General features: G+C 46.5%; 1 protein-coding gene and 1 pseudogene across 1 annotated transcript in view; both read left to right on the top strand.

The window, feature by feature from the left end:
- itfg1 (integrin alpha FG-GAP repeat containing 1) overlaps nt 1-27,466 on the top strand; it is a 425,532-nt gene that overhangs the window by 105,816 nt on the left and 292,250 nt on the right. The gene's annotated exons all lie outside the window — the stretch shown is intronic.
- LOC140430604 (ATP synthase F(0) complex subunit C3, mitochondrial pseudogene) lies at nt 394-1,488 on the top strand (annotated as a pseudogene).

The raw sequence follows: 27,466 nt of genomic DNA, 5'->3' as shown, positions 1-27,466 counted from the left end.
CTCTTTTTCAATGACCCCTGCATTACCTGTTACTATTGGGATGGTTCTCGTGTCCTCCACCCTGAAAACCGATGAAAAATATTGATTTAGTACCTCTGCATTTTCTATGTTCCCGATTATTCTCCAGTCTCGTTCTCTTAAGGGACCAGCGTTGACTTGAGCTACTCTCTTTCCTTTTTATATACTACAGAATCTTTTGCTTTTGATTTTTTAATTACTTTTTCGTGACCCTTTGTTGGTCTGTAAATGTTCCCCAATCCTGCAGCCTGCTACTGACTTTTGCAATATGATGTCTTAGTTTTTGCCTTAATGTTATCTTTAATCTCCTTGCTTAGCCAGAGATGCATTTTCTCCGTTAAAATCTTTCTTCCTCTCTGGAATATATTTAGGTTGGAGCAATTGAATATCACCATGATGTCTGTTCATCATCTAATGGCACGGTAGCATAGTGGTTAGCACCGTTGCTTCACAGCACCAGGGACTCAAGATCGATTCCCGGCTTGGGCCATTGTGCGGAGTCTGCACGTTCTCCCCTTGTCTGCTTCGGTTTCGACCCACATGTCCCGAAGTTGTGAAAGACGTGCTTGTTCAGTGAATTGAACATTCTGAATTCTCCCTCAGTGTACCTGAACAGATGCCGGAGTGTGGTGGCTAGGGGATTTTCACAGTAACTTCATTGCAGTTTTAATGTGAACCTACTTGTGATACTAATAAATATTATTATTATACCTTTTAGCCTTTCTATCCAGTCCACTAGGGCCAAGTATGTCCTCATTCCTATGTAATTATTTTAGTTTAACATCAGAGCACTAGTGTTGGACTTTAATTTATTGCCCCCGCTTCTACCTGCTGGGTTGAAAGCATTTAAAAGGGAGGCCCCAAATTTAACTTTTTTTCCTCTCTTCGTCCCCCCCACATTGTAAATATTCTCCACCCCCAGAATGTTTGCCTTCAACAAATTTGCCACCACACCAACTTTGATGCGGTCTACTTCGCGATTACTTTACTAACCCGTTGCTGTAACGACCCAGAGTTGACCAGAAGCAGCATGTGTACAGAACGCCCCTTAACGATCTTCAGACCCCATTGTCCAGATGCTATGTAGAGTGATGCAGAACAGGACCCTAAGCCACGATATCAACACTGAGGCTGGGTTTATTGGAGCTGGAGCTCCCACGGTTGGTATCACTGGATCAGGGGCTGGAATCGGCACCGTATTTGGCAGCCTTATCATTGGTTATGCCAGGAATCTCTCGCTGAAGCAGCAGCTGTTTTCCTACACCATTCTAGGCTTTACTCTCTCCAAGGCAATGAGTCTCTTCTGTCTGATGGTGGCCCTCCTCATCCTGTTCGCCATGTGAGGAGGCTGGGGTGGAGGAGGGCGGGCTGCCAGAGAACTGCACATTTGACACTGATCATTGTCTCAACATCTGGACTGTGTGCCCATGTGTCTGGAGGGCCCCGCCTGGACTCCTGTCCGCAGTCTAAATGGAGATGGATAAGAAATGTAATATTTTAAATAAAAAATATATATTAAATAATCACCCAGAATCTTTCAATAAATCTTTCTTTGAGTAAAAGAAAATTGCCCTCAAACTCCGCGCGCTCCAGTTTTCTCCCACAAGTCTCAAAAGAAGTGTTGTTAGGTGAATTGGAAATTCTGAATGATCCCTCAGTGTACCCGAACAGGCACCGTAGTGTGGTGACTTGGGGATCTTCACAGTAACTTTGTTGCAGTGTTAATGTGAACCTTCTTGTGACAATAATAACAATTGTTATTTTAAGATGTGCCAGAATACGATTGACACCCATAGAATCCCACCCCATGAAAGTGAGCATTTGCATTCAGAGGGGAAATAGAGAATCTTAGTGGAAGAAGGACTTTTTTTTTTTTTAATTTTTTTTATTCTTCTTCACATTTTCTCCCACATTTACACCCATCAACAATAAACAATAATCAGCAAGATATGTCAATCCCCATAATAACAACGATCCCATCCGCCCACCAACCCCCAAACCTCAGCCCACATGTTTACATAAACAAATGACAAAAAGGAATCAGGGATTACCCATAGTCACCCTTAATCTACACAGCCCCCCTCTTTCCCCCCCCCCCCCCCCAACTAATGTTCGATGTTATCCAGTTCTTAAAAGTGCATAATAAATAATGCCCATGGCTTGTAGAACCCCTCCGAGCATCCCCTCACTTCGAACTTAACCTTCTCAAGGGTCAAGTATTCCAACAGGTCCCCCCGCGACGCCAGGGCACTGGGTGGAGAGGCTGCTCTCCATCCCAGCAGGATCCGCCTTCGGGCGATCAACGAGGCGAAGGCTATGATATCTGCCTCCGCTCCCGTTTCTAACCCTGGCTGGTCCGACACCCTGAATATGGCCTCCTGGGGACCAGGGTCCAGTTTCACACGCACCACCTTGGAAATTACCCTAAACACCTCCTTCCAGTACTCCCCAAGCTTTGGACAGGACCAAAACATATGAACGTGATTCGCGGCCCCCCCCCCCCCCCGCAACGCTCACACACATCCTCTACTCCTTCAAAAAATCGGCTCATCCTCGCCCTCGTGAGGTACGCTCTATATACCACCTTCAGCTGTATCAGCCCCAACCTCGCACATGAGGTGAAGGCATTCACTCTCCGGAGCACCTCACACCAGACCCCCTCCTCTATAACCTCTCCCAGCTCTTCCTCCCACTTTGCTTTGATCCCTTCCAGTGGTGCCTTATCCTCTTCCAGAATAGCTCCGTACACCGCTGACACTGCCCCCTTCTCCAGTCCCCTTGTCGTCAACACCTCCTCCAGCAATGTGGAGGCCGGTTCCTCTGGGAAGTTCTGTATCTCCTTCCTGACAAAATCCCGAACCTGCATGTACCTAAACCCTTCTCCCTGCTCTAGCCCATACTTCGCTTCCAGCTCCCTCAATCCTGCAAACCGACCCCGAAGAAACAAATCTTTTAGCGTCTTAATCCCCTTCGCTTCCCATTTCCGAAAACTTCCATCCCACCTCCCTGGCTCAAATCTGTGGATCCCCTGAATCGGCATTTCCCTTGACCCTAAACACAACCCGAAGTGTTGGCGAAACTGCCTCCAGATTTTCAATGAAGCTATTATTACCGGACTCCCTGAATATTTCCCCGGAGCTATCGGGAGCGGCGCTGTTGCAAGTGCCTTCAGCCCCGACCCCCTGCACAAACTCTCCTCCATTCTGACCCACTGAGAATCCACCCCTCTGACCCAGCTCCGTACTTTCTCCACATTCGCCGCCCAGTAGTAGTGCAACAAGTTCGGGAGACCCAAACCCCCTGCCTGCCTTCCCCTCTGTAGCTGCACCTTTCTCACTCTGGCCACCTTACCTCCCCATATGAATGAGGTAATCCTTCCCTCAATCTCCCTGAAAAAAGACTTTGGCAGGAAAATCGGTAGGCATTGAAAAATAAACAGGAATCGCGGCAACACATTCATTTTAACCGCCTGTACCCGACCTGCCAGTGACAGAGGAAGGCCGTCCCACCTTGCCAGATCGGCTTTCACTCTCCCCACCAAACTAGTGATGTTGTACCTGCGAAGCCTCCCCCACTCCCGGGCAACCTGCACCCCCAGATACCTAAAATGAGCCCCTGCTCTACTGAATGGCAGCCCCCCCACTCCTGCCCCCACCCCTGGCCAAGACACCACAAAGTACTCACTCTTGTCCAGGTTCAACTTGTACCCCGAGAAAGACCCAAATACCCGCAGTAGCTCCAATATTCCTCCTATCGACGCACTCGGCTCCGACACATACAGCAGCAAGTCGTCGGCATATAAGGACACCCTATGCTCTATCCCCCCCCCCGCACTATTCCTTTCCCTGCTCCCGAACTTCTCAATGCGATGGCCAACGGCTCAATCGCAAGTGCAAACAGCAGGGGGGACATAGGACATCCCTGTCTTGTCCCACAGTGGAGAGAGAAATATCTCAAACTGATATTATTTGTGCAGACACTCGCCTTCGGTTCCTTATATAATAGCTTTACCCAGTTCACAAACCTTGGTCCAATCCCAAACCGCTCCAGCACTGCCATCAGGTATCCCCATTCAACCCGATCAAACGCCTTCTCGGCGTCCAATGCTACAACTACCTCTGTTTCCTTTCCGCCGGTGCCATAACAACGTTCAAAACCCTCCTAATGTTCAAAAACAGCTGCCTCCCTTTCACGAACCCGTCTGATCCTCCCCTATCACCTTCGGAAGGCACTCCTCCAGCCTACCCGCCAGTACCTTCGCCAACACTTTTACGTCCACATTCAGAAGTGATATGGGCCGATACGACCCACATTCCGTCGGATCCTTATCTTTTCTTAGTAACAGGGAAATCGATGCCTGCCCCAAAGTTTGTGGCAACACCCCCTTCCCTATCGCCTCCTCAAACATCCCCACCATCAGGGGTGCCAACCTATCCTTAAATTTTTTATAATATTCCACCGGAAACCCATCCGGCCCTGCCACCTTCCCCGACTGCATCCTCCCAATCGCATCCTTTATCTCCTGCTCCACTATTGCTCCTTCTAATGTAGCCCTGTCCCCCTCCCCTAGCCTCGGGTACTCCAACCCATCGAGAAATTCCTGCATCTCACGGTCTCCTCCGAGTGGCTCTGACGTGTACAACCTCTCATAAAACTCCTCAAAAACCTTGTTAATCAGCACTGGGGCCACCACCAACTTCCCTGCCCTATCCTTCACCTGAAGAATTTCCCTTGACGCTGCCTCCCTCCGGAGCTGACCTGCTAACATACGCCTTACCTCCATGTTCATAAACTGCACCCCTTGCTCGTCTCAGTTGGCGCACCGCCTTCCTGGTGGACAGTCGGGCGAAGCTCGCCTGTAGTTCCTTCCTCTTTTCCAGCTTTGCCGGGTCCCCATCCTCTGCATACCTCCTATCTACCTCCAACATCTCATCTATTACCCTCTGCCGCTCCAACCTCTCCACTTTATCCACCCTGGCCTTAAACAAAATTACCTCACCTCTCCCCACCGCCTTTAGAGCCTCTCAGACGACTGCCTTCGACACCTCACCCGTACAATTGAAACCTACATATTCCTTAATTACCTTTTCAATTTTCTCACAGAATACTTGGTTCCCCAAAAGCCCCACATCCAGTTTCCACCCCGGTCTCTGCGCTGCCCCCTTCTCTAGCACCATATCCACCCAATGTGGAGGTGATCTGACACTGCAATTGCAGAGTATTCCGACCCCTTGACTCCAGCCAGCAAAGCCTTCCCCACCACAAAAAAGTCGATCCGCGAGTATACCTTAAGGACCGCTGAGAAAAACGAATACTCCCGTTCCCTTGGGTGCAGGAACCTCCAAGGGTCCACCCCTCCCATTTCCACCATTAGCCCAGCCAACGCCTTCGCCCCCCCTGATGGGACCAGCCAGCGCGACTGTGATCTGTCCAACCTTGGCTCCTGCACCAGGTTCCAGTCCCCCCCCCCCCCCCACAAGTCAGGAATAGCCCCAACCACCTTCCTCGCGAATCCCATATCGTCCCAATTGGGATTGTATACACTTAACAGCGCCACTAATCTCCCCTCCAATGCCCCTGTCACAATCACATATCTACCCCCTGATCTGCCACCACCTTCTCCATCTGGAAGCGTACCCTTTTGCTGACCAGCACCGCTACCCCTCGAGCCCTTCCATCAAATCCGGAGTGAAACACTTGGCTAACCCAGCCCTTTTTAAGTCTCACCTGGTCCTTCACCCTCAAGTGAGTCTCCTGCAGCATTGCTACATCGGCTTTCAAACTTTTAAGATGTGCCAGCACCCTTGACCTCTTGACCAGACCTCCTAGCCCTCTCACGTTCCACGTGATTATCCTTACTGGGGGTCTCTCACACCCCCCACCCCCCCCCCCCCCCCCCCCACCCCTTTCTTATCCACCATCATCATACCACCGGGCCCTGCCCCATAAGCCTGACCCGCCCCTGTCTATTGTTAACATCGAACCCCTTCCCCCCCCCCCCCTCCCAAGAACATAGAACATAGAACAATACAGCGCAGTACAGGCCCTTCGGCCCACGATGTTGCACCGAAACAAAAGCCATCTAACCTACACTATGCCATTATCATCCATATGTTTATCCAATAAACTTTTAAATGCCCTCAATGTTGGCGAGTTCACTACTGTAGCAGGTAGGGCATTCCACGGCCTCACTACTCTTTGCGTAAAGAACCTACCTCTGACCTAACCCCCCCAACAAAAACATTCCCCAACATACCTCCCTCCACCCCCTCCTTGCTCGCCTCGTCGGCCCATTGAAGCCTGCTACCCAGGCTCCAACGTCCGCAGTCCTCCTCTCACCTCAGCCCCGTTCACTAACTGACTCTAGTTAGCTAGCGCGGGTGGCTCCCCCCGCCAATACCTCTCGTCCCCTTCCGCCCAGTCCCAGAGAAAGAAACACCAAAACAAACCCAACAATCCAACCCTTACAATTCACTAACATAACATTTAACCGTCGCAACACAGAACGCCATTAACTTGAACTCTGCAACAATGCAAAGAGAAGTAAATTTCAAATTTCAATACAAATCAGTAAAAAGAAAGTTGTAACATTTGTACATTTTCCAGCCGCTCAAACACAGTCCACAGTCTTTCTTCCAGTTCCACTCTTCACGTCTGTCCCAAACCTTCTACCCTCATGAACGCCTCAGCCGCCTCCGCTGTCTCAAAATAAAAGTCTTTGGCTTTATATGTTACTCTCAACTTCGCCGGGTACACCACACCAAATCGCACCCCCTTCTTGTACAAAGCCGCCTTCACTCCCCCAAACGCCGCTCGTCTTTTTGCCAACTCCACCGCCCAGTCCTGGTAGATCCGAACTGCAGTACCATCCCACAGTACCTCATGCTTCTGCTTCGCCCAGCTTAATACTTTCTCCTTCATGCAAAACTTATGGAAGCAGATAATTACTGCCCTAGGCGGCTCGTTCACTTTGGGCTTCGGCCTTAATGACCGATGAGCTCGGTCTAACTCGTACAGGGTGGGATTCTCACCCTCCCCCCATCAGCTCTGCCAACTTCTTAGCAAAGTATTGCGTTCGCCTTGGGCCCTCTGTCCCTTCGGGCAAGCCCACAATTCTCAAATTGTGCCGCCTTGAGCGATTTTCCAAGTCTTCCAGCTTTGCTCGGAGCCCTCTGTTAACCTCCACCACCCTCAGCAGCTCGTCCTCCATCGAGGTGACCTGGTCGCTGTGTCGTGTCACGGCCTCCTCAACCTCCTTCATCTTCTCGCCCTGCTCTCTCACCTCGACCAATGCCTTTGCCACCTCCACCCTGATCGGGCCGATTGCCTCCTCCAACAATGACCTCGCCACGACCACCATCTCTTTCCTCAGGATCTCCATGTGCCTCACCAAACGTTTCTCCAGCTCCACCAGCATCACCTCGGTCATCTTCTCCACCGTAAGTAGTGCGGTCCCGCCTTGCAGTTCGGCTTCCGCCATCCTGTCAACACTTTTGCTTTTGCTCGTCTTCTCCTTCGGCGGCGAACCCACGTTTCCTCCTTTCTTTGACGCATCTTTTCGCGGCTTATTGTTTTTTATCTTCTTTCCTTTCTCCTCTCTCCCCCTTCACCCTCCTGCCCTTCATCAATCTGACATTCTTCTTTTTTGAGAAAAAAAAACTTTTACCAAACTTCCATAAATCTTCTTTCTTTCTCCTCTACATTCACCTGGGACCAGGCTTCAAACCTTCTTCTTCCTAGGTGGGAGCCATCCGACGTGGAGCACCCTCCCTACATGGCGCTCGGGTCTGCTGCCACGGCGTCTTCGTAGCTCCGCCCCCGCTGCTCCGATCTGCCGGGCCCGGTGCCTCAGCCTCCGCCGCCCGACACCCGCTCGGGTTTCTTCGCCGGCTTTTAAACCGGCCCCGCTGGCTGCTCGTGGCGGCCCCAAAGGCCGACGATAGTCGGGGAGTGCGTGGGGTCTCGGGGATTTCCGCGAATCGCGGCCACCGGCGGGAGCTCTTTTTTTTGCGCCCGCCCTGCTCGCCCACCCCACCGGAAGTCAGATTTGTGTTCGCGGAAGAAGGACATTTAAGAAGGAGATGTCAAGGTGTATAGTCTGAAAAGAGAAACGTAGGGTAAACAATTCCGCTGCTCCCTGTATGACAAAAGTGATCTGGATCAAGATGAAAAATAAAAAATGTGCTTATGACAGATATCAGATGGATAATACAGTGGAGAACCAGGCTGAATATAGAAACTTCAGAGGGGAAGTGAGAAAGAAAATACAAGAGGCAAAGAGGGAGAATGAAAAGAAACCGGCAGTTAACACAAAAGGGAATCCCAAAGTTTTCTATCGGCATATCATTAGTAAAAAGATGATAAAAGGAAGGGTAGGGTTGATCAGGGATCAAAACGGGAATTCACTCATGGAGTAGGGAGATAGCTGAAGTATGAAATTAATACTTTGCAAGGAATAATAATATACCCAGGCCACAGTGAAAGAAGGAGTAATTAATATATTAGATAGACTGTCTACAATAAAGTTGGTTAGGCACCAGGATTGGATGACATACATCCAAGGATTCTGAGGGAAGTAAGAGTGGAAATTGTGGAGGCAGTGGTCATACCTTTCTAGTCTTTCCTCATCTCGGAGGTGATTCTAGAAGAGGGGAGAATTACACAAAAGTGTGAAAGTTAAGCCCATCAATATAGGGCAGTCATTTTAACCACACAGGTGGAGAAACTTCTGGAAACAACATTATTGGTCACATGGACAAATACAGGTTAATTAAGGAAAGCCAGTACACATTTCTTAAGGGAAAGTTGTGTTTCCTGAAGAGGTAGCCAAGAGGGTTGATGAGGGCAATGCTGTTGATGTGGTGTACATCGACTTCCAAATGCAGCACTGTGCAAAAAACTTCTGAGCTTTCCTAACCCCCACAAGGACCGGGGAAACCATTGCAGATTTCCCCGTGGGACTCTCTGAGTACGAGCTTCCTAAGTAGGTGGCGGTGGCCACCCAGCTGGAGCTAATTGACCTACATATAAATCCGGCTCAAGCAGGGCCCAGAGCTGTTGCTTGTACCAGGATTGGGAGAGAGGTACTGCCGTGGGCAGAGTATTATATATAGTTCAATAAATTCTTGTGCCACTACTATTGGCTTCCTCAGTTACTAAACTGGTGATGAGGACAGAGGAGACTCCGGACGATTACTATCCCGGAACGTGTGGACACAAAAGTTCAAGATGCCTCTGGTAGATAAACTAGAAGCCTTTGATGCAGGCTTGGAAGACTGAAGAAGTATGCTGATTGCATGAGGTATTTCTTCCAGGCTAACGGTATTTGGGGGGAAGACCGTCAGAAAGTCAGCTTTTTGACCGCCTGCGGACACCTGGCTTTTGAAATTTAAAAAATAGTTTCACTTACCCAACCGCATCAGACTCCAAATCGTTTGACGAGCTGGTCAGGTTGGTAGCTAAACATTATGCCCCTAAATCTTCCGTTATCGTGCAGCACTATAGGTTTAACACGACGGTGCTGTCTCCAGTTGAATTGGTCACTGACTTCTTTACCCGCCTTGGGCCACTATCAGAGCATTGCGAGTTCCTGTGTTTTTTGAAGAGGTAACCGAGAGGGTTGATGAGGGCAATGCTGTTGATGTGGTGTACATGGACTTCCAAAAGGCATTTAATGCAGCACTGTGCAACAGACCTCAGCTGTCATAACCCCTCCAAGGAACACAGGGAAACCATTATAGATCTCCCTGTGGGACACGATCCGGGATAGTAGAACAAAGAACAAAGAACAAAGAAATGTACAGCACAGGAACAGGCCCTTCGGCCCTCCAAGCCCGTGCCGACCATACTGCCCGACTAAACTACAATCTTCTACACTTCCTGGGTCCGTATCCTTCTATTCCCATCCTATTTATATATTTGTCAAGATGCCCCTTAAATGTCCCTATCGTCCCTGCTTCCACTACCTCCTCCGGTAGTGAGTTCCAGGCACCCACTACCCTCTGCGTAAAAAACTTGCCTCGTACATCTACTCTAAACCTTGCCCCTCTCACCTTAAACCTATGCCCCCTAGTAATTGACCCCTCTACCCTGGGGAAAAGCCTCTGACTATCCACTCTGTCTATGCCCCTCATAATTTTGTATACCTCTATCAGGTCGCCCCTCAACCTCCTTCGTTCCAGTGAGAACAAACCGAGTTTATTCAATCGCTCCTCATAGCTTATGCCCTCCATACCAGGCAACATTCTGGTAAATCTCTTCTGCACCCTCTCTAAAGCCTCCACATCCTTCTGGTAGTGTGGCGACCAGAATTGAACACTATACTCCAAGTGTGGCCTAACTAAGGTTCTATACAGCTGCAACATGACTTGCCAATTCTTATACTCAATGCCCCGGCCAATGAAGGCAAGCATGCCGTATGCCTTCTTGACTACCTTCTCCACCTGTGTTGCCCCTTTCAATGACCTGTGGACCTGTACTCCTAGATCTCTTTGACTTTCAATACTCTTGAGGGTTCTACCATTCACTGTATATTCCCTACCTGCATTAGCCCTTCCAAAATGCATTACCTCACATTTGTCCGGATTAAACTCCATCTGCCATCTCTCCGCCCAAGTCTCCAGACAATCTAAATCCTGCTGTATCCTCTGACAGTCCTTATCGCTATCCGCAATTGCACCAACCTTTGTGTCGTCTGCAAACTTACTAATCAGACCAGTTACATTTTCCTCCAAATCATTTATATATACTACAAACAGCAAAGGTCCCAACACTGATCCCTGTGGAACACCACTGGTCACAGCCCTCCAATTAGAAAAGCATCCCTCCATTGCTACCCTCTGCCTTCTATGGCCTAGCCAGTTCTGTATCCACCTTGCCAGTTCACCCCTGATCCCGTGTGACTTCACCTTTTGTACTAGTCTACCATGAGGGACCTTGTCAAAGGCCTTACTGAAGTCCATATAGACAACATCTACTGCCCTACCTGCATCAATCATCTTAGTGACCTCCTCGAAAAACTCTATCAAGTTAGTGAGACACGACCTCCACTTCACAAAACCGTGCTGCCTCTCACTAATACGTCCATTTGCTTCCAAATGGGAGTAGATCCTGTCTCGAAGAATTCTCTCCAGTAATTTCCCTACCACTGAAGTAAGGCTCACCGGCCTGTAGTTCCCGGGATTATCCTTGCTACCCTTCTTAAACAGAGGAACAACATTGGCTATTCTCCAGTCCTCCGGGACATCCCCTGAAGACAGCGAGGATCCAAAGATTTCTGTCAAGGCCTCAGCAATTTCCTCTCCAGCCTCCTTCAGTATTCTGGGGTAGATCCCATCAGGCCCTGGGGACTTATCTACCTTAATATTTTTTAAGACACCCAACACCTCGTCTTTTTGGATCACAATGTGACCCAGGCTATCTACACCCCCTTCTCCAGGCTCAACATCTACCAATTCCTTCTCTTTGGTGAATACTGATGCAAAGTATTCATTTAGTACCTCGCCCATTTCCTCTGGCTCCACACATAGATTCCCTTGCCTATCCTTCAGTGGGCCAACCCTTTCCCTGGCTACCCTCTTGCTTTTTATGTACGTGTAAAAAGCCTTGGGATTTTCCTTAACCCTATTTGCCAATGACTTTTCATGACCCCTTCTAGCCCTCCTGACTCCTTGCTTAAGTTCCTTCCTACTTTCCTTATATGCCACACAGGCTTCGTCTGTTCCCAGCCTTTTAGCCCTGACAAATGCCTCCTTTTTCTTTTTGACGAGGCCTACAATATCACTCGTCATCCAAGGTTCCCGAAAATTGCCGTATTTATCTTTCTTCCTCACAGGAACATGCCTGTCCTGTATTCCTTTCAACTGACACTTGAAAGCCTCCCACATGTCAGATGTTGATTTGCCCTCAAACATCCGCCCCCAATCTATGTTCTTCAGTTCCCGCCTAATATTGTTATAATTAGCCTTCCCCCAATTTAGCACATTCATCCTCGGACCACTCTTATCCTTGTCCACCAGTACTTTAAAACTTACTGAATTGTGGTCACTGTTACCGAAATGTTCCCCTACTGAAACATCTACCACCTGGCCGGGCTCATTCCCCAATACCAGGTCCAGTACCGCCCCTTCCCTAGTTGGACTGTTTACATATTGTTTTAAGAAGCCCTCCTGGATGCTCCTTACAAACTCCGCCCCGTCTAAGCCCCTGGCACTAAGTGAGTCCCAGTCAATATTGGGGAAGTTGAAGTCTCCCATCACCACAACCCTGTTGTTTTTACTCTTTTCCAAAATCTGTCTACCTATCTGCTCCTCTATCTCCCGCTGGCTGTTGGGAGGCCTGTAGTATACCCCCAACATTGTGACTGCACCCTTCTTATTCCTGATCTCTACCCATATAGCCTCACTGCCCTCTGAGGTGTCCTCTCGCAGTATAGCTGTGATATTCTCCCGAACAAGTAGCGCAACTCCGCCTCCCCTTTTACATCCCCCTCTATCCCGCCTGAAACATCTAAATCCTGGAACGTTTAGCTGCCAATCCTGCCCTTCCCTCAACCAGGTCTCTGTAATGGCAACAACATCATAGTTCCAAGTAGTAATCGTCTGGCACGGCTGGGCGGTTCCACAACTAAGGCCGGAGTCTCCTTTGTCCTCATCACCAGTTTAGTAACTGATGAAGCCAACAGTGGTAGTACAAGATTTTATTGAGCTATGTACAATACTCTGCTGACCCCCTCCGAAATGTTGAGGCGTAGGCTGATTTGTGGGATAAACAACATGGCCACTCAGAGGAAGCTGTTGGCAGAGCCCACCTTAGATTTAAAATGGACCATCGAGCTGTCACTTTCTCGTGAGCACGCAGAGAAAGGCGTGCAGAAGCTGCAGTGTCCATGGATTATGGTGTCCATAGTTTGGCCTTCCCTTCCATTTCGAACTCTCACTGTGTCACGGGGCAATATCAGTCAAGCCAGATTACCTCCCAAACGGCAACCTCGGAGACAATTCCACAACTGGGCCAAATACTCAGGGAGGCACGGCTGACCTGCGGGATACTTCCCTTGACTATAAAGAGAAGAGCCGGCCAGATTGCTAAATGTATGGTCAGAGGACACGTGATGGCCAGAGCCGCCACATTCAGTCCACCGAATACCGTCCAGTGCAGCTGCCGAGATCAGTACGAGCCTAGGCCTTGCACGTACACCCCCGCCAACCGGATGAGACGGATTGTTTGATGCAGCTGCACTATGTCATGGCCCCAAGGCTAGCACCAATCCAGGTCACGTTAATAATAACCAATAATAATAATCTTTATTAGTGCCACAAGTAGGCTTACATTAACACTACAATGAAGTTACTGTGAAAATCTCCTAAATTCCGGCGCCTATTCGTTTCACTGAGGAAAAATTCAGAATATGCAAATCACCTAACAGCACGTCTTTCGGGACTTGTGGGAGGAAAACAGAGCACCCGGAAGAAACCCACACAGACATGGGGAAAACGTGCCGACTCTGCACAGACAATGACCCAAGCCGGGAATCGAACCCGGGTCACTGGCGCTGTGAAGCAACAGTGCTAACCACTGTGCTACCGTGCCACCCAATAGTTATCCTGTAGTGATGGAAATGGACACTGCAGCTGACGTAAGGGCAGCACGGTAGCATTGTGGATAGCACAATTGCTTCACAGCTCCAGGGTCCCAGGTTCGATTCCGGCTTGGGTCACTGTCTGTGCGGAGTCTGCACATCCTCCCCATGTGTGCGTGGGTTTCCTCCAGGTGCTCCGGTTTCCTCCCACAGTCCAAAGATGTGCAGGTTAGGTGGATTGGCCATGATAAATTGCCCTTAGTGTCCAAAATTGCCCTTCAGGTTGGGTGGGGTTACTCGGTTATGGGGATAGGGCGGAGGTGTTGACCTTGGGTGCTCTTTCCAAGAGCCGGTGCAGACTCTATGGGCCAAATGGCCTCCTTCTGCACTGTAAATTGTATGATGACTCCATTGTGGCTATCAGATATTTCCACGGCTTCGCCCACAGATCATGCCGCTGATGTTGCGTGACACCAAGACCAGGTTGGCGGCCTGCATTCTCCCCATGTCTGCGTGGGCCTCACCCCCACAACGCAAAAGATGTGCAGAGTAGGTGGATTGGCCACACCAAATTGCCCCTTAATTGGAAAAAAATAATTAGGTACTCTAAATTTACTTTTTTTAAAGTTTGGCGACTGTACTGATGAGTCATTAAACATCCTGGAGACCACTGTAACTCTGGTAGCATACCTACGATGTTCGGTATGACTTTGCTAGTGGTACAGGGACTGGGGCCCAATTTGCTGGAGCGTGATTGGCAACAGGTTGGGCATTGGGAATCTGTTTGACATACTGGGTAAATACCCTAAAGTGTTCCAGGAGGGTCTGGGCAGGGTAAAAGGGGCCAAGGCCTGTATCTGCATGGATCCTGATGCCCCGGTACTTTAGGGGGGGAGGCTTGTCCCTGAGTCATTGTTTGCAGCGCTTGACGCGATCCTTCAGTACTTGAAGGGTCTGGGGATTATACGCCCTGTATAATTTGCAGAGTAGGCAGCACCCTCTCTCCGACTCTATAAGAATTATAAGTTTGCGGTGGACAGAGTTTCACACCTGGATGTGTACCCAATGCCGAGAGTCATGAATCGATCAGATACATTAAACCATGTGTAGTTTTCTTTTAACTAAACATCATAAAAATCCCTATATAGAACAAAACATTCTTTGTATATCTTGCATTGTATAATTGTAACATATTTACCTCTAATTGACGTGCAAAGCAAAACACTCCTACTCATTCCAATTTCTATCATAATACACAAAATATAAACAAAGTGCGATCGGGTGGAAGGCAGGAGATTAAAAAATGACAAAAGTGTTCATGGTACAAGGGCAAAGGGAACAGTAATGGACCGAGTAAAGAATCAAAAGATATTTCGCTAGAAGGTGTTAACAGGAAAATGATGAACAACTGCCATCCAACAGTCAATTTACATTCATCACCATTGTGACTAAAAAATAAGATTAAAAGGAAAGTACAAGGTTAACTTGAATGAAGATTTATGCCATTAGGTACATTGTTTCTATTAATCATTTTTTTTAAATTTAGAGTACCCAATTCTTTTTCCATTAAGGGGAAATGTAGCATGGCCAATCCATCTAACCTGCACATCTTTGGGTTGTGGGGGTAAAACTGATGCTGACATGGGGAGAATGTGCAAACTCCACATAGACAGTGACCCAGGACTGGGATCAAACCCGGGTCCTTAGAGCCATAGGCAGCAGTGCTAACCACTGCGCCACCGTGCTGTCCTGTTTCTATTAATCATCGTATAATTTTTTTAAACATCATTCATGGAATGTGGGCATTGATGACTTGGCCAGCATTTATTGCCTATCCCTAATTACCCTCGAGAAGATGGTGGTGAGCTACCTTTTTGAACTGCTGCAGTTCTGTTTTGGAAGTATACCTCCGTTGCAGCACTTTGAAGGAACGGTGATATATTTCCAAGTCAGAATGGCGCGTGGCTTGGAGGGAGATTTCCAGGTGGTGGTGTTCCCATGCATCTGCTGCCCTCGTCTTTCTCGATGGCAGCAGTCGTGGGTTTGGGGGCTACTGTCAAAGGAGCTTTGGTGAGTTCCTGCAGTATATCCTATAAATAGTTCATGCTGCTGCCACTGTTCGGAGATGGAGGGAGTGAATATTTGTGGATGGGGTGCCTGTTAAGCGATCTGTTTTGTCCTGGTGCAGTCAAGCTTCTTCAGTGTAGTCAGAGCTGTACTCATCCAGGCAAGTGGAGAGAATTCCATCACACTTCTGTGCCTTGTAGATGGTGGACCGGCTTTGACGAATCAGGATGTGAGCTACTCCCCACAGAATTCCTAGCCTTGTCTTGTTCCTGTAGCCACGGTATCTATATGGCTAATCTGAATTCGTACCGAGTTTCTGAATGGGTCCGATAGGATTCAGATCTTGTCTTCAAAGCAGTGTCAAGAGATCTCTCTTTTTCAAAGAACATCTCTGTAAAGCAAGTATTCCCGAATACCATTGGTATTTACTGTGGATTGAGAGCTGAGCTGGTATGTTCCCTCGTTGTTTATGTGATGATAAAGGTAGCAATTAAGCGTATTGTACTCACTGTACTGAGTAGTATTTTTTAAGGGGTAACTGTGAGCTATTTTCTCGTGTGATGTTAAAGATTTTAATACTGTGTTTGTAATAAAGTTTGTTTTTATATACCATATTCTCATTTTGCGCGAAATCACTCCAGGAGCAAGGTATCCTTTCCTCACAGTCTTACAAAAATGAAATATTGGGGTTTCTGTTCAGTATCCTCGCCACTGTTGGGGTCTGGTCTAAGATTATAATAAAATATAATTTCAAATCCATGGACGTGCTTTCACCTCATGGTTGGAACTGTACATTACAAAAGTAGAGCTGCAGGCTAATGGGGGAGAGTTTCCGATATTTGGGGATTCAGGTGGCATGGGACTGGGGCAGATTGCACAAGCTCAACCTGTCCCGACTGGTGGAACGAGTGAGGGAGGAGGTCCGGAGGTGGAATGCGCTCCCGCTGTCATTGGCGAGGAGGGTGCAGACTGTTAAGATGACGATTCTCCCGCGGTTCTTGTTTGAGTTTGTGTCTCCCCATCTTTATCCCGCGGTCCTTCTTTCAGAGGCTGAATAAAATTATTCTGGGTTTGTATGGGCAGGGAAGTCCCCGCGGGTGAAGAGGGTAATGTTTGAAAGGAACAGATGAGAAGGGGGGCTGCCGTTGCCGAACTTCAGCAACTATTGGTGGGCGGCCAACATAGCGATGATAAGGAAATGGTTGGTGGTTGCGGGGTCGGTTTGGGAGCAGATGGAGGCTGCTTTGTGCAGGGGCACCAGCTTAGTAGCCCTGGTCACGGCACCTCTGCCGCTTTCGCCGGCAAGGTACTTCACCAGCCCGATAGTGGTGGCGGCTCTTCAAATCTGGGGCCAGTGGAGGAGGCATGTAGGGGAGGTAAGAACATCGGTGTGGACCCCAATCTGCGGCAACCACCGATTTGCCCCGGGGAACATGGACGGGGGGTATCGACTATGGAGGAGGGCGGGGATTTTGAGGATGGGGGATCTGTTCCTGGAAGGGAGCTTTCCGAGCATGAGGGCGCTGGAGGAGAAGTTTGGGCTGACGAGAGGGAACGACTTTAGATACTTGCAGGTGAGGGATTTTGTACACAGACTGGTGCCGTCCTTCCCACGTCTCCCGCCGAAGGGGAGGCAGGACAGGGTAGTTTCTAGGGGAGAGAGGGTAGAGTTTCAGACGTCTACAAGGAACTAATGAGAGCTGAGGATACGCAGACCGAGGACCTGAAGTTTAAGTGGGAGGAGGAGCTCGGGGGGAGCTGGAGGACGGTATTTGGGCAGAAGCCCTGAGCAGAGTAAACACGACCGCAACATGCGCCAGGCTCAGCCTGATCCAGTTTAAGGTCATGCACCAGGCCCACATGACGGTGGCCCGGAGGAGTAAATTCTTCGGACTGGAGGACAAGTGGGCTAGATGCGCCGGAGGGCCGGCTAACCATATACACTTTCTGGTCGTGCCCTAAACTCTGGGGGTATTGGCAGGGATTCACAGATGTCATGTCCCGGGTGGTGAAAACTGGGATGGTAATGAGCCCGGAGATGGCAATCTTTGGGGTTTCGGAGGACCCGGGAGTCCAGGAAGACAGAGAGGCCGATGTTCAGGTCTTTGTTTCCCTGGTAGCCCGGCGACAAATTCTGTTAGCATGGAGGGACTCAAAGCCCCCGAGGGCTGAGATATGGCTATCGGACATGGCGAGCTTTCTTGGCCTAGAGAAAGTCAAGTTCGCCTTGAGAGGTTCGCCTGAAGGTGGCAGCCATTTATTGACTTCTTCGCAGAGGAGTAAGCGTCAGCGGAGGGCGGGGGGCGGGAGGGGGGGGGGGGCGCGGGGGGGAGCTAGGGTAGAGTAGAGTAGAGTAGAGTAAGGGGATATTGAGGCAGGTCCATGCGTGACCAGAGCCGTGGTTTGCATTATGCTTAATGTGGAATTTGTGTCTTGACTTCTTTTTTTGTTTGAACTGTACAATCTCATTTTTTCTATATGCCTAAAATACCTCAATAAAATTGTTTGTTTGAAAAAAAAAACAAAAGCAGAGCTGCAGCCAGCAATACAGCCATGTTGGAGAGTGAACGTTTTCATTGTGATATTGATTTTTGAGGATTTAATTTGATGGTTTGAGATGAAAACTTTGTTTTTTGCCTGTAACTTGTAATTTATTTCAGCCATATCTTGGTGATATTGGTCTGAGTGTTTTTCTTTATGGTTTAGGACAAGACATGGTGCTTTGCATGTTTCGTTGCACGTTTAAATCGTGTTGGGCGCTGGGAACGGGTTGTTTTAAATTTTGGGATATTTTAATTACAGAACTGTCTGTGCTAGGGTCATTAGTGGGTTTTCAATAACAATCAAATTCGTGGTTAAGCCAATCAGTGTATCTGTGCAATATTGTTCTTTATAAATCCTAAAGTTCAAGACCTGTTAAGGGGGCAACGGTTACCCCGGCAGAACGTGAAAGGTGAGGTATTCAAAATCATGAGAGATCTAGACAAAGCGGAGTGGGAGAAACTGTTTCCATGCGCCAGAGTATTAAGAATACAAAAGCCCAGATTTAAACTAACCGGCAAAAGAAGCAAATGCAAAATGAGGAAAAGCTTTTTCACACAGCGAGTGGTTTGCGTCTGGAATGCACTGCCTGCAGGTTTGGTGGAAACGGGTTCAATCACGACATTCAAAAGGGAATCTTACTGCAAAATGAAACGGAAGAATATGCAGGATTATGGGGAGAAGACCAGGGAATGGCACAAGGTGAATTACTCATTCGGAGAACCGCTTCAGACACAATGGGCTGAATGGCCTCCATCTGAACAGTAACAATTCTGAGATTATGTGAAAAGAAAAACAGTACATCAACTTTTGTTGTGTTAACTAAGTATATAGGTTTTGTTCGTTGAGTAGTGAGAGCTTAATTATTGGATATCAATTCAAGTAGTGACTGGTTTACTTTTGGAAGGCAAATATTCTTTTCAATTGCAACATCTGTGTTGCACCAAAAACCAAGTGCAAAACAATGGCTATGAAGCTGGAAATACAGTCAACATATGAAGATCACTTTTTTTCTTTTTGAGTTGTATCTTTGAGATTCGCACAATTATGATGTGTTTCTGACTGTACCATGAAAGGTGCATGGAAATGAAAAAATAAATTGGTTTAGAAGTAATTTTCCAAGGCCCTTATTGTTATTAGCAGGAACTGTTGCATTCTTGCATATGGTTTCGAAGACATTCCTTTTTCTGTCTCTGCATACTCCAGTGCAGCTGCCGAGATCAGTACGAGCCGAGGCCTTGCACGTACACCCCCGCCACCCGGATGAGAAGGATTGTTTGAGTAGTTGAGGGCATTGTCAGTGTAATATGACCTGTGTTTAGGGGAATTCTAAATATTATTTATATTTAGGTAGAAATACACTTGAAAATAGACCTCATTTTAACATTGTAATTAGAATTTAGTAACAGCAAACCATATAATGGTCATAGGATAAATTGCTGGTTTCCAATATTCCTCCAAACTAGTACTAATTGGTTTTTGGGAGGGGACGTTGCCTCCAAAGACCAAGTTAGAATATTTAACATTTTGCTTAACATAGCAGTGCCTGCCAAGGTTTCCACTGGGATTTGTACCTGTGAAACAGTGCAGAAATTACCAAAGCTTGGATCGTTGTACAAGCTGTGAAATGAAACTCACAGCAAGTACAGTTATGTTCTAAATTCTTGCTTCATTTTATCACCTGCATTTACAAATGTTTTGAAACGTCATGGCATATTAAAATAAAGTCACAATCTATCACTTGTATTCCTAGCTTGTTCACTGGAACCTCTGCAGGCAATCTAAATTAACAACTGAAACAATTTATTGAAACCTGTTTAAAAACTAGATTCATGTTGTTTATGCTATCCAATATATGCATGTTCATATGAATAATTGCCATTGGAAGATTAGAAGCTGTCTAATTTATACCAAGATGATAGCAGGAAGCTTTAAGATGCATGAAAGTATAGAAAACACACATTTTTACTTATTCTTCCCTGTATCTTCATCATTGTCATCATGTTGCACAATTGCTTGTTTGACACCAAGGCCTCGATGAATTGCAACTTTAGTTCAGTAATGTCAAAAGAATTGTAGGCCAAATCTTACTGGTCCCCAGATTGTCAAAGACCATGGCCGCCCGCGATTCTCCAGGGACACGATGGCCAGTTGATGCGGGCATGAGTGCCAAAATGGGATACTCGCCATGCAGCAAACCCTTTGCGAGTCTTCCGACCTGCTGAGCCTGACCTGATCCGATTCTCGATCAACATGCATTTTAAACAAAGAAACATCCTCTTTTTAAAAAACTGCATTTAGAAACAACACCTGCTCAAAAGAGGAAGGCATTCAGAGTTAATGGACTGTGAAGAATTATAAAAACAAACACAGCTATCCCTCCTTTGAAATAGTCGGGACCTGCCAATAGCTTGAAGCTGTTTGTCTATCAAAAGGCATATAAAAGGTAATGGACCGTGAAATTGAATGTAAGCAATGTCGTTGAAAGCTTTTAGGCTGCTGAGCATGCCTAGTGGCTTGAAAAAGTTAAAGGATAATTAAACTGACTATGACAAAAGGATTCAGCAATGAATTCCCCTTTGAGGGGGGAGCTGACTAGTGGTCATTTATGACATTCATGGGTTCTCCTTTATGCTACAAATGACATCCTCAAACTCTAATGAAGGAGCCACGCTCCAAAAGCTAGTGATTCCAAACAAACCTGTTGGACTTTAACCTGATGTTGTAAGACTTCTTACTATCCTCAAACCCGGCAACAGATTTAACCTGAGGATCACTATACCTCAGGCGAGGGGCAAGATGGAGAAGGCCGGCCTTCATGAATAACCTCAGCCAGGATTGAACCCATGCTGTTGGCCTCTCGCTGCATCACAAACCAGCTGTCTAGCCAACTGAGCTAAACCGGCCGTATACAATTGCAGGAAGACACCTTTACTCAAATCTCCTTGCGATGAAGGCCAACATACCATTTGCGTTCCTAATTGCTTGTTGCAACAACAGCTCGCTTTTAGTGACTCGTGAACAAGGACACCCAGGTCCCTTTGGATATCAGCACTACCCAGCCTCTCACCATTTAAGATGCACACTGTCTTTGTGTTTTCTTTTCCAAAGTGGATTCACATTATATTCCATCTGTCATTCACTTCTCCTGTCCAAATCCACTTGAAGCCTCTTTGTATCCAAAACTTACATTCCCACCTGGGTTTGTGTCATCAGCAAATTTAGAAATATTACATTTGGTCCCCACAACCAAATCATTTTGATTGTGAATAGTTGTGGCCCCAGCACTGATCCTCACAATACCTCACGAGTTGCAGCCTACCATCCTGAGAATTATCAGTTTATTCCTATTCTCTGTTTTCTCTCTGCTAACCAATTTGCAATCTATACCAGTATATTAACCCCAATCCCATGTGCACTAATTTTGTTTGCTAACTTCCTCTGTAGAACTTTGTCAAAAGCCTGAGAATCCAAATACATCACATTCATGGGCTCTCCTTTATCTATGCTACAAGTGACATCCTCATACTCTGCATCAGGTTTGTCAAACAAGATTTCCCCTTCTCAAATCCACGTTGACTGTACTCAATAATATCATTATTTTCACATCCTTTATCATAGTTCTGGCATTTTGCTACTATTGACATCATACTAACAGGTCTGTACATCTCCATTTTCTCTCTCCCTCTTTAAATAGCAGGGTTACGTTTGATACTTTACAGTCTGCAAGAAATTTTCCGGAATCTGTAGAATTTTGCAAGATAACCACCAGTGCATCCACTATCTCTATAGCCACTTCCTTCAACACTCTGGAATGTAGTTCATTTGATCCAGGAAATTTATTAACCTTCAATCCAATTATTTAATCCTCTGTCACCCCTTTCCTCCATCACCTTCCCTTTCTCCCTCATCCCCTCTCTCCCTCGCCCCCATCCTGTCTGGCACACCCACCCACTGGTCTGACACCCCGCGCCTCCCTACAATCTCGCGCCCCGCTTACCCCCTCCAGTCTCGTGCCCCCCCCTCCCATGTGACGCCTTGTGTCCCCCTTCTCGTCTGACACCCCCTTCCTATCTCCTGCTCTGTCTTCTGCTGTGCTCCCCTTGGGCTGTTTGATGTTCTGCTGCAACCAAATGTGACCAATTCTAAGTATATGCAGTACCTTTTACTCTTGTCGTTTGGTGCTCTGGTAAACAATTGTCAATATTGAAAATGCCTGTGTAAACTGGGCTATTTTTTTATTATATAGATCTTTATTTAAGTTTTTACATTTTAACAAACAACGCAACAAAACCTCAGGATTGATACCGCACAGCATAAATGTCTCAGCATTTTAAATGGGGCTTCAAACTAAATGGAGCAGGGGATAGGGTTCACTTGTATAGACATTTAGAAAATCGAAGTTAATGGAAAAGGAATGCAAGTTAATGATGAGGTGGATTGTAACCAGAAAATAAAAGGAAGGGACAGAATGTGTGAAAGTTATATTGCACCAAGGAATCGGACAAGAGTAGGGAAATTTGGTAATGGAAGAAATTTAAAGGCTTTATGAATGAATTCATGAAGCATTCAGGTCAACACTAATGAGCTAACTGCGCAAATAGAGACAAGCGGGCATGATTTGGTGGTGATTATTGAGATGTGGTTACAAGGAGACCAGGTCTTGGAATTGAATATCCAAGGGTGCTCAGTATTTCGGAAGGATAGACTGAAAGGTTAAGGAGATAGTATAGCTTTGCTGGTAAAGGAAGGGATCAGTGCTGTAGTGAGAAATGATATAGGCAATTGAGAGCATGACGTGGAATCAGTCTGGTAGAAATGAGAAATAACAAAGAAAGTAAGTGCCTGATGGGAGTAATATAGACCACAAACAGTAGCTGCGCTGTGGCGCACAGTATAAGCCAGGAAATATTGGAGACTTGTAAAAGAGCTTTGACAATAATCATGGGTGATTTGAATATGCATATAGTCTGAATTAATCAAATTGGTAATGGTAGCCTCAAGGGAGAGTTCATTGAATGTGTTGGAGATCGTTTCTTGGAACAATAAGTTGTGGAACCAATCAGCCTTAGGTCACTGTCTGTGTAGAGTTTGCACATTCTCCTTGTGTTTGCATGGGTCCGCCGCCGCCCCCACCCCCCCCCCCCCCCCCCACCCCCCCCCCGCCAACCACATCCAAAAGATGTGCAGGGTTGGTAGATTGGCCACGCTAAATTGCCCTTAATTGGAAAAAAATAATTGGGGACTCTAAATTTATAATAAAAATTAAGAGACATTTACAATTCAACAAAATTTATTATCAATCACAGTAAAAACAGTTACCCCTCTTAAATTAGCCCAACTACAAGAATCCCAAGATTCTTAATATTACCCATGCATATGAACTAAATCGAGCTGCGGGTCCAGTTCTGATTCTTGGTTGTCTCAGGGCCTCTGTCCTCGAAGGTGGGTCTCGCTCGCCTTTCTAGAAAGTTCTCTGGCCCTCAGCCACTGAAGTCTCGGGGTGGGGATCGCAGCACCCAATGGAGTTGCCGATTTCAAGTATTTTTAAGCCAAAATCATTTGTCCCATAGCACACTTTACCTGAGATTTGCATCATTGGGAAATTTGGTTTGTCTATTGAGGATTCACTAATTGCAAAATTACTAGTGGGAAGGTAACATCTGTCTTTTGAAATTCAAGCTAATTAATTAGGAAAATGAACAGCAAGTACAATAAATCAAATGTTACAATTAAATTCGCTTTTGTAAACACACACTATCAAATCTTTTATCTGTAAATATACTAATCTCAACAAAGGTTTCATTAAAGAAGCAACTGAATTCACCTGAAGGTCCTATTGTAGTATTTTGAGCTGGCTGAGTAGCTATTGTTTTTAATAGCATTAGTGCAAGAACATTTGAAAATTTATGACTTTGCAAGTAGTGTGATATTTGGATGTGGCACGAAGATAATGTAATAAAAACAAAATACCACGGATGTTGGAATACTGGAATAAAAAATTAGATCCTCTGCCATTTCTGCCACCTCCAGCTTGGTGCCACCGCCAAAAGCATCTTCCCCTCCCCTCTCCTGCCAATATTATGAAAGGACCATCCCCTCCTCAACACCCTGGTCCACACCTTGTGCCCTTCCCACAGCATCTTCCCATTCAGTTGCAGGAAGTGTAACACCTGTCCTTTTACTCCCTCTCTCTTCGTTGTCCAAGACCCAAAACACTTTCTGGGTGAAGCAGTGATTTGCTTGTCCTTCTTTAAATTTAGTATGCTATATTCATTGCTCACCATGTATGGTCTTTACATTGGGGAGAGCAAACCTAAATTGGATAACGACTTTGCGAAACACCTGTGCTCAGTCCACAAACATGATGAGCTCCCAGTTCCTTGCCATTTTAATTCAGTACCTTGCCCTCATGCACAGATTTCTGTCCTCGGCCTGCTGCAGTGTTCCAGTGAAGTTCAACGCAGGCTTGGATCGCACGTTTAGCGAGGTGGTCATACAGCAGGTGAGGATTACACAGGAAGAAAGGGAAGGGTAATCATCAGGTACAGTAGAAGATTCAGGAAGGCAGTGCAGGAATCACTGGTCATTCTCCTCAAACACGGGGGTGGGGGGGACAGCAGCCAAATTCACGGCACTGTGGGTGGCTCTGCTGCTCAGATGGGTGGGAGAAAAACGAATGTCAGGGCTATAATGATAGGGGATTCAGTCATTAGGGGCACAACAGACACTTTTTTGGTTGCAAATGTGAATCAACAATAGTACGTTGCCTCCCTGGTGCCAAGGTCCAGGGTGGCACGGGAGCGGCTGCAGGGCATTCTGGGGAGGGAGGGTGAACAGCCAGTGGTCATGGTACACATTAGTGGGAGACCTTAAAATTGACCCAATATCAACTGGGATTCAAACGATATAAGGGGAACTGAGGGTGACAATTCATGCAGTGTGTTCAGGAAATTGTTTTCAATAAATTAGTGACTAACCCAATGAGAGGAGGTGCTATTCTAGACCTAGTCTTGGGGAACGAAGAAGACCAAGTGGATGAAGTGACATAACTGGGATAGTGATCACATTTCAGTTAGATTCAGTATTATCATGGAAAAATAGAGTGAAAGCAGGAGTAAACATTTGAAACTTGGAGAAGGCAAGTCTTACAGAAATGAGAAGAGGCTTGGCTGAGGTAGACTGGGAAGCAATAAAAAGCAAGATCCTAAATGTACAAAATGGAAATGTCCCCTCCAAAAATAAGTGTGGTACTGCCACATCTAGATGATTACCCCCCCCCCCCACCCCCCCGAAAAAGAAAGTGTACAATAGGCACAAAGAACTAAGCACTGCAGATAGCCCAGACAAGTATAGGAAGTGCAGAGACGAAGTGAATAAGGAAATCCAAGAGAGGCCATGAAAAAAGAGAAGCAAGTTAAGTTAAAGAAAACCCAAAGATGTTTTAATAGTAAAAGGTTAATTAAGGAAAAAGTGGGACCTATGAGAAATGAAAAAGGGAACTTGTGTGTAAATGCAGAGGTTGTGGGAAGGGTTTAAATGAATATTTTGTCTCCTTGTTTACACAGCAAATGGATGATTTAGATATAGTAGTCCAGGAGGAACATTGAGATATTAGATGGTATAATAAAGAGAAAGGAAGTACTCGGAAGAGTTGGAATCCTTGAAAGTTGATACGTCGCCAGGGCCAGAAGGATTGCTTCCAAGGCTACTGAAGGAGGCCAAGGAGGAGATAGCAGAGGATGATTTTCCAATCCTCACTAAATCCAGGGGAGGTAGCAGAGAACTGGAGAAATGCAAACGTGGTTCCATTGTTTAAAAAGGAATTGAAGAAAATGGCAAACAATTAATTATAGGCTAGTCGGTGGTGTGCAAATTAGTAGAATCAATCCTGAGAGATAGGATTAACTGTCACATAGAAAGGCATGGACTAGTCAGGGTTAGTCAACATGGATTTGTTAAAGAAATGTCTTGCCTCATAAATTTGATTAATTCTTTGAGGAAGTGACAAAAAGGGTTGATGAAGGCAGTGCAGTTGTCATTGTGCACATGAATTATAGCAAGGCTTTCAACAAGGTTCTACATGGTAGATTGGTCAGAAAAAAAAGCCCATGGGACTCAGGGCAATGTGGCAACCTGGTAACTTGAAACAAAGGGTAATGGTCGATAACTGCCCTTGCAAATGGAAACTTGTTTCAAGTGGTGTTCTATAGAGCTCTGTGTTCGGACCCTGCTGTTTGTGGTATATATTAACGATTTGAATGTAAATATGGGGGCACGATTGGGAAATTTGCATACGACACAAAGATTGGCCAAGTGGTAGACAGTGTAGAGCATAGCTATAATCTCCAAAATGATATAGATGGGTTGGTGGTGTGGCCGATAAAGTGGTAGATGAAATTTAACACGAAAAGCGTGAGGTCATGCATTTAGGGAGGTCAGTCAGTTATAGGGAGTACACAGTAAATGGGAATATACTAAGAGGGGTGGGTGAAGTGCGGGGTCTTGGCGTACAAGTACACAGGTCCCTGAAGGCAGCAGTTCAAGTAGAGAAGGATTAAAGAAAACATGGAATGCTCTCCTTGATTGGCAAAGTAGTAAGGATATAATTTTGGAATTGTATAAAACACTGGTGAGGCCAAACTGGATTATTGTGCAATTCTGGCCCCAACATTACAAGAAGGAAGTAATTGCTCTGCAGAGAGTGCAGAAGAGGTTTACAAGCATGTTGCCCGGGCTAGAAAAGTATAGCTCGGAGGAGTGATTAGATCGGTTGGGGTTATTTTCCTTGGAACAAAGAAGGTTGAGGGGTGACTTGATTGAGCTGTACAAAATTATGAGGGGAGGAGATAGAGTGGACAGAATAAAATTGTTTCCCTGTGTGGAGAGTTCTAGAACGAGGGAACATAGATTCAAGATAAGTGGCAGAAGGTGTAGAGGGAACATGAGGAAGAACCTGTTTACGCAGAGGGTAGTGAGAGTTTGGAATTCACTGCCCAAGCTGATGGTGGAGGCAGAGATCCTGAAACTTACCTTGATCTGCACCTTAAGTGCTGTAAACAACAGGGCTATGGACCAGGCGCAGGAAGGTGGGATTAGAAAGGGCATCTGGGTGTCCTCGGCTGGAATGGACCAGATGGACTGAATGGCCTCCTTCTGTGCTGTAACTTCTCCATGGTTCTAAGCTTGAGGAATAGCACCGCATCTTCCAATTATGCATTTCACCAACTTCTGGACTCAATATTGAATTCTACAATTCCA

The sequence above is a fragment of the Scyliorhinus torazame genome, chromosome 10 (genome assembly GCF_047496885.1).
Source record: "Scyliorhinus torazame isolate Kashiwa2021f chromosome 10, sScyTor2.1, whole genome shotgun sequence".
In the NCBI taxonomy this organism is placed as follows: Eukaryota; Metazoa; Chordata; class Chondrichthyes; order Carcharhiniformes; family Scyliorhinidae; genus Scyliorhinus; species Scyliorhinus torazame.
The sequence above is the reverse complement of the archived record's forward strand: the minus strand, read 5'-3'. Positions and strand labels throughout refer to the sequence as shown.